This window comes from Canis lupus, chromosome 29 (assembly GCF_048164855.1).
Source record: "Canis lupus baileyi chromosome 29, mCanLup2.hap1, whole genome shotgun sequence".
NCBI lineage: Eukaryota > Metazoa > Chordata > Mammalia > Carnivora > Canidae > Canis > Canis lupus.
The window spans coordinates 24,448,314-24,460,974 of record NC_132866.1 but is presented as its reverse complement, the minus strand read 5'-3'; the positions used below and the strand labels follow the sequence as shown (position 1 = coordinate 24,460,974).

Sequence of the window (12,661 nt, the reverse complement as noted above, 5' to 3'; positions counted from 1 at the left end):
AACCACTGATTAAGGCCATATGGTGGTGCTCAGCAAGTGGCAAGAGATTGAGGAGCTGGGCTCATCAACCTTCAATCGTGGGCTCCAGAGAAGGAGAGCCCTGACCTCCTTCCCCCAACTGATCATGTCCATGGCTATGCTAAGACAAGCTCTTGGAAGTACCTCTGGTTTAGGGGCTTTCTGGTTAGAATGGATCCCATCTCAGAGGCCATTCAAAGGTAAAGGATTTGAGGGGGAAAGGAGCAACTAGAAACTCCTAGATTTTTTTTTCTTAAAACAGATCCATCCTCAAGAAAGCAAGGTAAAGTGATCCCTTCTGAGATGATTCTTCCATGGTGGGATATTGTTATTATTGGCCCTGTTCATCTAGATTGGCTTTTCTTATTGTGTAAGTGTTGTGAGGAGACCACTTCTTCCTGGCTGGGGCTTGGTGCTGATGCTGGGAGGCAGTTTTATTCCCATTGCAAGGCTGGCCTTCTCTCATTTTACTGCCTGATATGCATGTCTGTCTCCTCCAGCTCCCAGTCCTGCAGAGCTAAGCTATTTGTTCAAGTACAAGGACAGGATCAGAGTGATTCCCACAAAGATGTAGGACACTGAGCCCTGCCCATACCTCAGCCCCCTTGTATTTGAAAAGAGGCTGCTTGCTGTCCTAGAATACCTTTAATTTCTAGAATTCTAGGCAATGGATGAAGAAAATCGAAGCACTTTCCCCATCACCATTGGGGGAGATTGGCCGGGCTTCTTAGAGGGAAAAGGGATGGTGTTCCATGCTCTCCCGTGTCTCCTCTAATGGTGAGAACAAAGGCATCATTTGGAAAAAGCCAGATACCTGAAGAAGAGTAGTGCCTCTTCCATCTTAAAAAAAAAAAAAAAAAAAAAAAAAAAGGACAAAAGGGGGTTGGCTTTAGGCAGTTTCAGCATCATTCTAATTATAGTGCCCATTTGTAACCAAGACTTTGGCCTTCCAAGAAGGCTTGATTACGACATTCATAATTCATTGGCAGTCAGTCTATTACCGATTCGATGATTTCTCCAGCCATGGAGAGAGAATTTTGATCCTTTAAAAACTGATTTTTCACATTAGAATAGCAAAAGCAATTAGTTTTATTTTTAGCTTGGTTAAGCAAGAGCTCTAATGAAGCTGAAAGGAGGTTTATTCCCTTCTTTCTTTCTTCTGTTATTTCCCCTGAGCTACTTTGGGAGAATTCAACCCAGAAGCTTATCCCCTGCTGCTGCAGGGTCTTTGTAGGATGCCTCTGGCTGCTTTAGAAAACCTATAGCTGACAAGTTTGTGAAGGTGGAGGGTGCTTTCCAGAACTTGGTATGTAGCCCTGTACTTCCTGAGGCCTATACGTGGAAATGTGTGTCCAGATGAGCCTGGCAGCCTTAGTTCCTAACCCCCGTATCATATCTGGAATTTGTGGCATGAACAGCTGAGAATAACAGTACTTGGCATTCAAAGCCCTTGTTGCAATAGGATGAGCTCACCTTACCACCCCCTGCTTGACTCCCCCAGGTCCCCTGCGCTGGACTGAAAGTAGGGCCACATCCATTTCTAACTCCTTTCCTTGATCCCTCCCTCTGCCCTTCTCCACACCCTGAAGCTCCCCTTCCTCAGAATTTGTGGGGGCTAGCTTCTTCCTGTCAGTGTAAATTCCTAGCTGGTGGTGGGCACATGCTGCCCTGGACCACTAAGTAATCTGGTCACTTTGTACACACTCACACATCTACAGGGTCCAGAGAGGTGGCTTAGAAGAGGAAGATGATGGTAGTGAGAAGTGTGGTGACCCACAAAGGCCAGACTCAGTCGAAAGTATGCAAAACCACTCTTCTTACAGAAGACTATTTTCAGGTTGAGCTTCTGGTCTGATGTCAGTCAGATTTTTCTATTTTTTAAGAGCAGCTGAAAATCCAGATTTTCAAATGTAAGAACTCCTTGTTTTAAAATGTTCAATGAATTCAATTTTCTTTAAAACCCTGTGTGGGCCCCAAACCCACATCTGGGGGCCGCCATTTTGTTTCTTTAGCTTCAGGTTTTGAGAGCATAACCCAGGCACCCCAAGTGAGAACCTCTGTTTTAAAGCATCTTTGAGCTCCTGCTGGTATCCTGATTGAGCGGAAGAGCCAGCCCTACACGATGCAGCAGGCTCAGATCTGTAGGGGCTTTACTGTCACACAGGGACTTGAGGGCAGAACCAGCATTAACTGGTGGTGGTGAGGCTAGAATCCCTTCTGCTGGTACCTCACATACTGGTGATCATGTCATCTGACAGGTAGTGTCAATTTTTGTAACATCTTTACTATTCTCCAATTCTAATGGAAAATGAGGAAAATACTCCCCTGGAATGGATTAGATCAAAGAAAACAAGACTTCGCTCCTGTTGGTTTCTGCATCATTTTTTGTGGGAAAGGCCTCATTGAAATTTAGCACGAAGAGGCACTTACTTGTGGGGCAGAGACTAGGGAAGCCACAGGCTTACAGAGTGAGCCACTCAGACCTGGTTCCTGCGTTTGGTGGGCAGGCTTCTAGTCACAGAACTTGGCCATGCTCCTCACCCTAGGTCTTCCAGCCCTTAGCACTTAATAGGGACTTAACGAATTGAATTAAAGACAAAGCAATTCAAGTGAGACACAAATGGAGGAGCCGCAAAACAAAGCTTCAAACTAAAATAGTCAAACTGCTTCATCTTGATTTGGGGATTTTATTCCTCAAGAATCTGATCTTGCATGTCATGGCATTATTTCCTCTTGGTAAGCCACAGTCTGTTATGACAGACTAGTATCTTAAACTGATACGAAATAACATGCCATTATTCTAAGTGATACTGTCCAGAAAACCTGAGATGGGGCTTGGAGAGGGAGGCAGCAATGGCAGAAAACAGGCAAAATCCATGGTTGATGCATTCCTTCTGAATCCTCCCCTCCTTTTCCCTCTTCTTAATTTATCCTGACTCTAGCCCCTAAGCTATTCCCAGGAAAAATGGAACATTGCTGTGTGTCTCCCCATCTCTAGGCCCTGAAAAATTGCCTGCCCTTCTCAGAGAGAGAGTATACAAATTGGACTCCAGTGGAGGCCAGCTCAGGGTGTTGGATGAGCCTCTGACAGAGGATATGAATCTTGGCCCCAGGTCCCTGTGAAGGATGGCCGGGCTGACAAGCCTACATCAAACACGCCTCCGTTCTGGGGGAGCCATCACTCACCCCTCTGAACTCCAGCAGTACATGCTAATGAGGGCCCAGCTCATGTACCATTCCTGCTTGGCCTCTTGGCAGATCTGGAAAGGGCAGCCCTTGGTGGAATTGTGAAGGAGACAGTATCTTGCTCTACCCTCATATTTTCCAGGAGGTCACCACTTGTAGGGGCCTTTTTCATCTCTGCTTCACCTTCTCTTTGTCCTTCCTCGGGTATGGATTCCCTCTTAAATAACTAACTGAATGCTATTAAGGACTGTATGTGTTACTCATTCCTCTCGGTGGCTTTCATGTTCACACGGAGACCCCGGGCACAGAACAGATACTTAACCTCAGTAACAAATGGCTGATTGTCACGTTTCAGGGAGCTGCTAGGATCATCTTGAGAGCGCTTGTGAAAACAGAGGTTCCCTTTTTACCAACAGGTGGCCTTGTCAGCTGAGAGACAACTAAACACAGTGACCATGGTGATGATGAGGAAGATGATACAGTGATGGCAGATTAACATCTATTAATTGCTTTCCACGTGCCAGGTGCTATTAAGAGCTTCACATCCATAAACTCACTGATTCCTTCTGTCAGCTCCATGGTGGGCACTATAATTATTCAGGAACAAAGAAACCAGGACTCAGAGAGTTTAAAAAAACTCACCCATGTAGCTAAGAAGCATTGCTGGGAGATGCTCCAGAAATCCTGTCTTTCCATAATAAAAATGTGGAGGCTTAGGCTCTTCAAATGCCACTTCCTTTGTAAGGCACTCCTCAAATCCCATCCAAACCCCTGGTGACATGGAGTTTAAGAGCAAGGGACTTGAGACTTGAGTTTGCATCCTGTCTTTGACACGTAGAAGCTATGTGATCCCAGGCAAATTATTTAACTTCTCTGCTTCCCACTTTATACAATGGGATCAAGCTGACCAGATGGTTGTGAGGGTTAACGAGAGGATGCAGGGAGAGCCCTTACTCAGTCCAGCACCTGCCTCTGTTACAGGGCATGTCCCAGGCAGCCCACCTCCCCCACTCCCAAATGTCTTCTGTCTGTCTTATAAGACTGAGTAGCCGGGGGTAAATTCCATGTGTTCTTCATCTTTTAAACTATTTCCTGTGGAACTTTGGATCGAATCAGGTGACTAGAATTGGGATAATAACAGCAGCTAACACTTATTAATGTATACCTCACGCTGTGCTCGACTTTGAGTTCTTCCAGCCACCTGGCTGCGTAGGTATCACCATGCTTATTTTGCAGATGAGGGAATTGTTGTGTGGATCAGATAAATCATTTACTTGGGATCTCACTATTGGCAAGTAAAGGAGTCAGAGGTGGACTTAAGTGGTCAGGATCCTGAGTCTGTGCTTTTAATCACTATCCCAGAGGGTGAGATACTTCCTCCACATCATGTGGCTAATTTGGCAGTGGAGCCGGAGCTGGGGCTGGGGCTGAGCTCTGGGGACTGCCAACCCAGTGCTCCTCATTGGAGGTGTGCCCTGTCATATGACGCTGTGATTAATTGGGAGAGAAGCTGTGGGAGGTTGACATTTCACAGCCTCATCTGTGTTTCCTGCCCACGCACCAGGCCCAGAATGTCAAAGCCCCCTACGCTGCTATGCTGGAGGGGAGGAGGGAAGCCCACTCACTATTATTAAGCAATTAAAAATATGGGCTAAGCAGATGTGGGACAGCCACACTTCCCTGGTATGTTGGGCAACAAGGTAGCTGGCTGTATCTCACTCATGCTGAGAGACATTTAAGGGACTGAATGAAAAATGGCTCCTTCAGCATCCAGGGGAGGTGGCTCTGAGCATCGCACTCATCACCTTTCCAATTCAGTGACCCAAATGGCCTGGACACTATAAGGAGCAGAGACTAAAGGGTGTACTCAATGGCCTCTGAAATCCATGGTTATATCATTATATGCACAAAAGTGGGGCGGAGTCTAAAAATCTTTCTTCAGATCCTTGGGTTTGTTCCCCAAAATGAATGTGTTTCTCATTCCACTGCCCTATTAATGTCCAAAACCTCAAAATTCAAGTCATTGTCATGTTGGACCCAAATTATTCCTATTTTTCATTTCCACCGATAAGGATGAGTCCATGATTTAATCTATTACAGGAAGAAATAGGGACAGAAGCTGTTGGTGCTAGGGTCTGAATGCTTCAAAATTCATATATTGAAATCCTAACTCCCAGGTGATAGTATTAGAAGGAGGGGTCATTGTGAGGTCATCATTAAGTCATGAGGGCACAGCCTTATGAATGGGATTAATGCCCTTGTAAGAAATGCCTAGGAAAGCTCCCACAAGGAACAACCACTTTTAAAAATCTTCTATTTTGAATTAATTTTACACTTGCAGAAAAAATTGCAAAATAGTTTTCCTGTACCCTTCCCTGAGTGTCCCTAATACTAACAACTTCCATAACCATAGAACAATTATCAAGATGAGGAAATTAACATTGGTCCAATCTATTAACTAAACTACAGGCTTTGAATGTTTTTCTACTACCGTTCCTTATCTATCCCAGGACCCTATCCAGCATCCTACATTGCATTTAGTTGCTATTTCTCTTTCATCTTCTGCAGACTCTAACATTTCCTCAGTCTGTCCTTGCCTTTTGTGACCTTGACCCTTTCAAAGAGTATAGCACTGAGGGCACAGCTTTACCTCCATGGAAAAATACCACTTCTATGGTATTTTTGCCCAAAATATATAACCTCAGTCCAATCAAGAGAAAACATCAGACAAACCCAAGTTGAGGGGCATTCAACAAAGTAGCTGGTCAACTGATACTTTTCTGAAAAAAAACTTGAGCCTCTGCTTTTGTACTCTGTTGATCTCAAAATAGGTTTGGGGACATTGCTCACTGGGGAAGAAAAATAGGACACTCAGTTGGAGTTTTAACATGCAGCCTTGTGAGGGAGCAGTGGGTCTTCTCCTGGTGATGGAGATATTCTTGGACAAATGGTTGGAGCCATGGATTCTGATATCAGCTCTTTCCTGACAGTCAAATGCCTCCCTGATATCTTTCTGTGATATGATGATACCTCTTCTCTGCCTCTCCCAAAGTACAACCTCAGAACCCAATGAGATCACATGGAGGAGCTTTTTGACTGATGTGCATAGAGGGCCTTATCTCTAAACTTCACTGGGGACCCACAAGGTGAGAAGCTGGAAGCTTGAGCTTTGTCAGCTAATTAACTCCCTCACCCCCCTGGTTAGTTGTAATGTTTGAGGGAAACCAGGAAGGAGAGAAGAGGAAATGTTCCGGATATATACCCCCCTAACTTTTTCTAGAGGGATGTAACCTTTATAAGAGGCCCAAAAGAGGAGATGTAGAATTTCTTTGAATGAATACTTCTGATCATCTACTGTGTGCCAGGCAGGTATGCTAGTGCTGGGGGCATTTGGCGCCAAACAAAACAGACTAAAATCTCTGCTCTGTGGAGGTAACTGCTAGTGGGGGAGGCAGACAATAAGCAAAATAAAAAAGTAAATACTAGAAGGTGATGAAAATCCATCTTTGAATTGATAAAAGTCGAAATACTTTTGGATAAAATCCATGCTGGGAGGCTGACAAATGGGAATGGTTATAAAATAATAAATAGCTTATATTAGGGGTGGGAGAATGGGTGTTGCCAAATGTCCCACCCACTTAAGCTTTCTCACTTCAAGTTTCAAATCAAACTCCTACTTTGGTATAATTAAACAATCCATGAGCAGTGGAAGTGTCATTCCTTTGACCTGGGAAAATGCCTCCTGATCATTTCCTCTTGGCCCCCAGCATCTCAGGAGAGAAGATGAAGGAATAAAAGCACCAGAAGGAATTCATCCTTGGAATACTAATACCAGGATAATAACTGAGAGATGGATTGCACACATCATTTGGGGAATATTTGAATGAGCATGAGGAAAACAGTGGAAAGGTCCATACCAGATTGTTAATCTGTTAATATCAGAAATCTGGTGTTTTTGAAGAGTGCAGGGTGGCAGTGTTAGGGAGAAAGGTGGGCAGGTGGTAGGAGTACTCAGTATACTTGTCTCTTTTGGCTTGTAGTGACAAACACATACTGCTTTTATAGTTGAAAAAAAGAAAATCTAAGACATTTAAACAGCAAATAAAAAGAGTAAATGAAAGGTAAGAAAGATCTTATGAGACTTTGGAGTCCCCCAAGTTTATAACTTTTCTCCAAATTGTTCCTTCATCCAAGCAGACACTGTTCATTGTCTTTATGTACTAGCCTATGCTAAAGATCACCAGGACGAAGGCACATAAAGATGAATGGACTTGATTTCTACTTTCCATAGCTTTGTTTTATAATAAATTTTTAATTGGTTTATCTGGCTTATTCCTTGTTTAATTGAGGTGAAATTCACATCCCATAAAATTAACCATTTTAAAGTGAATCATTCAGTGGCATTTAGGACATTTACAATGTTGTGCAACCACCACCTCTAAAACATTTTCATCATCCCCAAAAGCAGGCAGTTACCTCCTATTTTCTTCTCCCCTCTAACCCGTGGCAGCCACCAATCTACTTTCTATTTCTGTGGATTTACCACCTCTTCTATTTCATATAAATGAAATATATACGAAATGAAATATAATGAAATAAATAAAATATATATGAAATATAAATGATATATATATATATATATATATATATATATATATATCATAATTTTTTTAATCCATTCATCCGTGGAAGAACATTTGGGGTTCCACCTTTTGGATATTATGCTGCTATGAACATGTGTGTACATATATTTGTTTCAGTATCTGTTTTCAATTATTTTGAGTATGTGCCTAGGATGGAATTGCTGGTAAATATTGTAGCATATTTAGTGGTTTGATGAACCACTGCAGCAGCTGGATATTTTACATTCCCAATAGTAATACATGAAGGTTCCAGTTTCTCATCTTCACCAACACTTGCGATTTTTTTTTAATAGTCATCTAAAGTGGATATGAAGTAGTACATCACTGGTTTTCATTTATATTTCTCTAAAGACTAATAATGTTGCTCATCCTTTCCTTTTTTTAAGATTTATTTTTTTATTAGAGAGAGACTGAGAGAGAGAGAGAGAGAGGCAGAGACACAGGGACACAGGCAGAGGGAGAAGCAGGCCCCTTGCAGGAGCCCAATGTAGGATTTGATCTCAGATCTCGGGATCATAACTTGAGCCGAGGGCAGCCACCCAACTGCTGAGCCATCCAGGCATCCCAATGTTGCTCATCCTTTCATGTGCTTGTTGGCCATTTGTACAACTTCTTTAGAGAAATGTCTGTTCATGTCCTTTGCCCATTTTTAAATCCGATTGTTCATCTTTCTGTTTTTGAGCTCTATAGTTCTCTATTCTGGCCCTAGACTGCTATCAGATACATGATTCACAAATACTTTTTCCCACCATGTAGCTTGTCTTTATACTATTTATTTTTTTCTTTTTTTAAAATAAATTTATTTTTTATTGGTGTTCAATTTACCAACATACAGAATAACACCCAGTGCTCATCCCGTCAAGTGCCCCCCTCAGTGCCGTTATAATCGACAAATACCCACCATTTGCTTCAACGTAGATGGAACTGGAGGGTATTATGCAGAGTGAAGTAAGTCAATCGGAGAAGGACAAACATTGTAGGTTCTCATTCATTTGGGGAATATAAATAATAGTGTCTTTATACTATTTAGATAATGTTCTTTGAGGTACAAAGGTTTTTAGTTTTGATGAAGTCCAATCTGTTTTTTCTTTGTTTGATTGTGCTCTTGTCATAGCTAAGAATCTATTTCTAAATCCAAGTCATGAAGATTTGCTCCTTAGTTTTCTTCTAAGATTGTCATGGTTCTGGCTAAGTTCATTTTTCTTCATTCTTGTTTCCCCTGTTCCCTTAGACTGGATAATTTCAATGAATTTATCTTCAAGTTTACTGATAATTCCTTTTTCCTGCTAAAATATGCTATCAAAAACCTCTAGTAAGTTTTTCATTTCTAAGATTTTCAGCTCCACAATTTGCTTGGGTCTTTTTTATATCTCCTATGTCTTTATGGATATTCTCTATTTATTCATAGTTATTCTCCTGCTTTCTCTTAGCTCTTTGAACATATTTAAAACAGTATATTTAAAGTCTTTGTCTAGTAAGTCCAATGTTTATGCTTCCTCAGGGACAGTGTCTGTTAATGTTGTGTGTGTATGTGTGTGAATGGACCATACTTCTTTCTTTGCATGCCTCCTAAATTTTTGTTGAAAAATGGTCATTTAACATTATAATGTAATAACTCCATAAATCATATTTATCTTCTTCAGTGTTTACTTTTATTGCTTGCTGTAGACTTTATCTATTTGCTTAGAAATTTCTCTAAACTACTTTTACATTCTTTTTATGTGTGGTCTCTGAAGTTTCTATTTCTTTTGAGCTCAGCTAGTGTCTTGGCAAAGATTTTCCTGAATTCTAGAAGCCAAAAGGAGAGGAGGGGGGCAGCAAGGGGAGAGAGAGAGAGAAAAAAAAGGAAAAAAACCCTCAAAGAGTCAAATATTAAAAATGTGTCCCAGTCTATGAAGATTGGCTCTGTATAGAAGTGCTCCTTCAATGCTCTATTAGACCATTTAAAATTTTTCCATTTTTCCTTAGCCTTCAATTCCTACCTTCACTGAGGTTAGAGATCAGCCACAGGTGAAAGTATAGGTCTTCTCAGGTTTTTTCTAGGCATACATTCTACCCTGAGCATATACATGCATGGCTTTCTTAAATCCCCAGTATACAAGGGGACTTTTGAGTGCCCTAGTTCCCAAGGAAACTTCCTCCTCAGCTTTGATTCCCTGTATTTAGTACATTGTTATATGCCTCAACAATAACTTTTTGCCTTAGGTGGCTTCAGGTTTTTTCATTTGCTTCATAATATTTCTAAGGAATGCGCACTGCCTTTTCCACCCTGAGTGCTTTCTGTGTTAGGCTAACCAAGGACACGCAGCTTGCAGCAGCCCTGCAGATCTCCCTGTAGGTTGCAACAGACAAACACAGTTCCATGTGAACAAGCCCTGCTGCCCTCCCTCAGAACCAGGGACCCCACAGGTAACATGGGATAATGTTTTCAAGACCACTGTCAAGTTGGACAGGCTAGGTCAAAAGGTAACTAAAAAGTCACAAAGCTTTCTTACCATTTTAAAGTTGCATTTTTGTGGTTTCAGAATTAACTTGACACTGTAAACTTTGGTCTGTTTTCCAGAGTTCTGACAAAGTTGATTCTGATAGCCTTTCCTTGATTAAAAAAAAAAAAATTCTGTGGAAGGATAGTCTCTTAGGGCTACCTATTCCACCATTTTGCTTCTTAATATATGAATTCATAAGTATACAGCTGGATGAAGTTTTGAATTTTCACAAGGCATACACATCTCTATATTCACCCTCCAGATCTTTTTGTGCCTTAAAACACACTTGTATCTCATCTCATTTCAAAAATTGCTTATGTTAACTTATAAAGATGCATATAATGTCAATGAGAGAAAAAATAAGTGAGGAAAGTGGAGGCAGGAAAAGTAATGAAAAAAGAAGGAAAACAAAACCAGGAGTAAATAATTACCCAGGAGTAAATAATTAAATAATTAATGTGGAATAATGTCTCACACACTTAATAGAGGCAGGATAGAAATTTGTTCAAGTTGCTAGTTGGGGATGCAGAAAGTGAAATGCCATCACTTGTAGATTTTGCAATGTCTGAAGGTAAAAAACAAACTAGTGGTTCAATAGACCTGTAGCTGTAACAAGTACCAAGGCTGGAAGAAATTTCTCCTGGAGTTACTATTAAGAAGACCTAGATGGAATTAGTCATATGTGTGACCTTTACTACCTCCTATAAATAAATCCCGCAGCATTGATCCCAGGCCTTCCTATATATGCACGCAAGGGATGCCCCACCTCAGTGACCCAAATGAAGAGTAATGACAGCAAGCCTACGAGGAGCCCAAATATTGCTGATTGGATGGGTGGGGGAGAGAGCTATGAAAATAAGGGGAGGGGCAGTGAATCAACTGCCTTAAACCTCAGTTTCCTCAGCTATAAAATAATAATAGTATCCAAGTATATACCATAAAAGGAGAAATTGTGTTTGTGTCTGATGTGTAGCAAGTGCTTGCTAGATCTAATGATGATTATTGTGATTCTAAAGACGTATTTTGAGACTACTGGTGACCTTTAGTCCCTTGATCGAGTCACCCCATTTCTTTTTACCTGCTCCTCTATTTCTAAGCCCTGGACCATGCCACCAAGGCTTTCAAATGGTTAAACTCAGAGCATTTTGATCCTAGGGACCTAAGGTGTGATGAGGGTGTACAAGTCAGGATGTTCCTAGTTCTGGAACTCCCAGTCCTCTAATGGATTAATCCCAGGGCTCAGTGGAGGTGATTGTAACTCTTAATAAGAAAGAGGAGGAGGTAACTATGCCTGCCCCACTTCACGCTATATCCCAAGACCAGCTTCTTGAGGTACGCATCCCACCTTGTATATAAATCAGGTTTAGAAAGGAACAGAATGACCATATCTCCTTGCCATGGATAGTAAGAATGCAATTCTTTATGTCAGCAGCACAGCCCATGGTCGTTCTCAGGTTGTGATAAATGCACATGGCATTTGTACTTTTCCTTGGATGATGACCACAGCCCAAATGGGTGTGACTTCCATGGCTCTGGTGTAGTACTGCCTGAAGGGCAGCAAGGTGCCCTCAGACCTCTGGTAGGATGAGCATCCATCCATAATTACAGCCAAGTCTCTGCTAGTGTCTCAGGAAGAAGCACCTCTTTATAGCTGGTCATGAGCCTTTAATATATTACCCTTAAATCATTTAAAACTGGACTAGCCTGAGCAGCAGTGAATATGCCAATGCAGCTGGGAGCAATCTCGGGCGGGCCCAGTGAAATGGCCGAGATGATCTAATAGATCTTGCTTCATCTCCGAAAGTCTATCACCCTGCCTCTCTCCTCCTTATTAAACCAAAGCTCCCCACTTACAGGAAATAAAACTGCTACCTGATATTTATATATCTTCAGAGAGTAGTGTAATTCAGAAACCAGGGAGAACGATTTAAAACTATTTATTGAAAAGGAGACTGTTTCTTGCATGAAATAATCTTATTGGAAAAGTTACCTTATTTCTTCTACCGCACTTGGAAAATCTAGATCATTTGTAAAGCAAAGGGCAAAACAGAGATTGATTTTTGTTGGCATGAGGTTGGCTTTTGTACTTTGATTAGTGGCTTGAAGCTGATGAGTCACGTGATGGTTCTGGTATTTTGGGGGAGGGTATTCAGACTGAGATCATAATAGCTATTTCTAACCTTGATTTTGAGCAGAATATCGCAGGAAGTCTTATGTCACTCCAGGTCTCCAGCTATTTGCAACCTTATGATATCTCTTTGACTGGTCTTTTGCATCAAGCAGGCCCTTCCTTTCCCTCACTGTGATATTCCTAGATGTTAAAGTTCT

The 12,661-nt window shown here is 41.6% G+C and overlaps 1 long non-coding RNA gene across 5 annotated transcripts in view; it reads right to left on the bottom strand.

The window, feature by feature from the left end:
- The window catches only part of LOC140620908 (uncharacterized), a 27,012-nt gene extending 14,351 nt beyond the window's left edge, over positions 1-12,661 (bottom strand). For all 5 annotated transcript variants that reach the window (XR_012020665.1, XR_012020666.1, XR_012020664.1 and 2 more), the window contains exons 1-2: positions 12,514-12,661; positions 10,343-10,442 (exon numbers count right to left, since the gene is read on the bottom strand). This is a non-coding gene — a long non-coding RNA (uncharacterized lncRNA). The remainder of the gene's footprint in view (positions 1-10,342; positions 10,443-12,513) is intronic.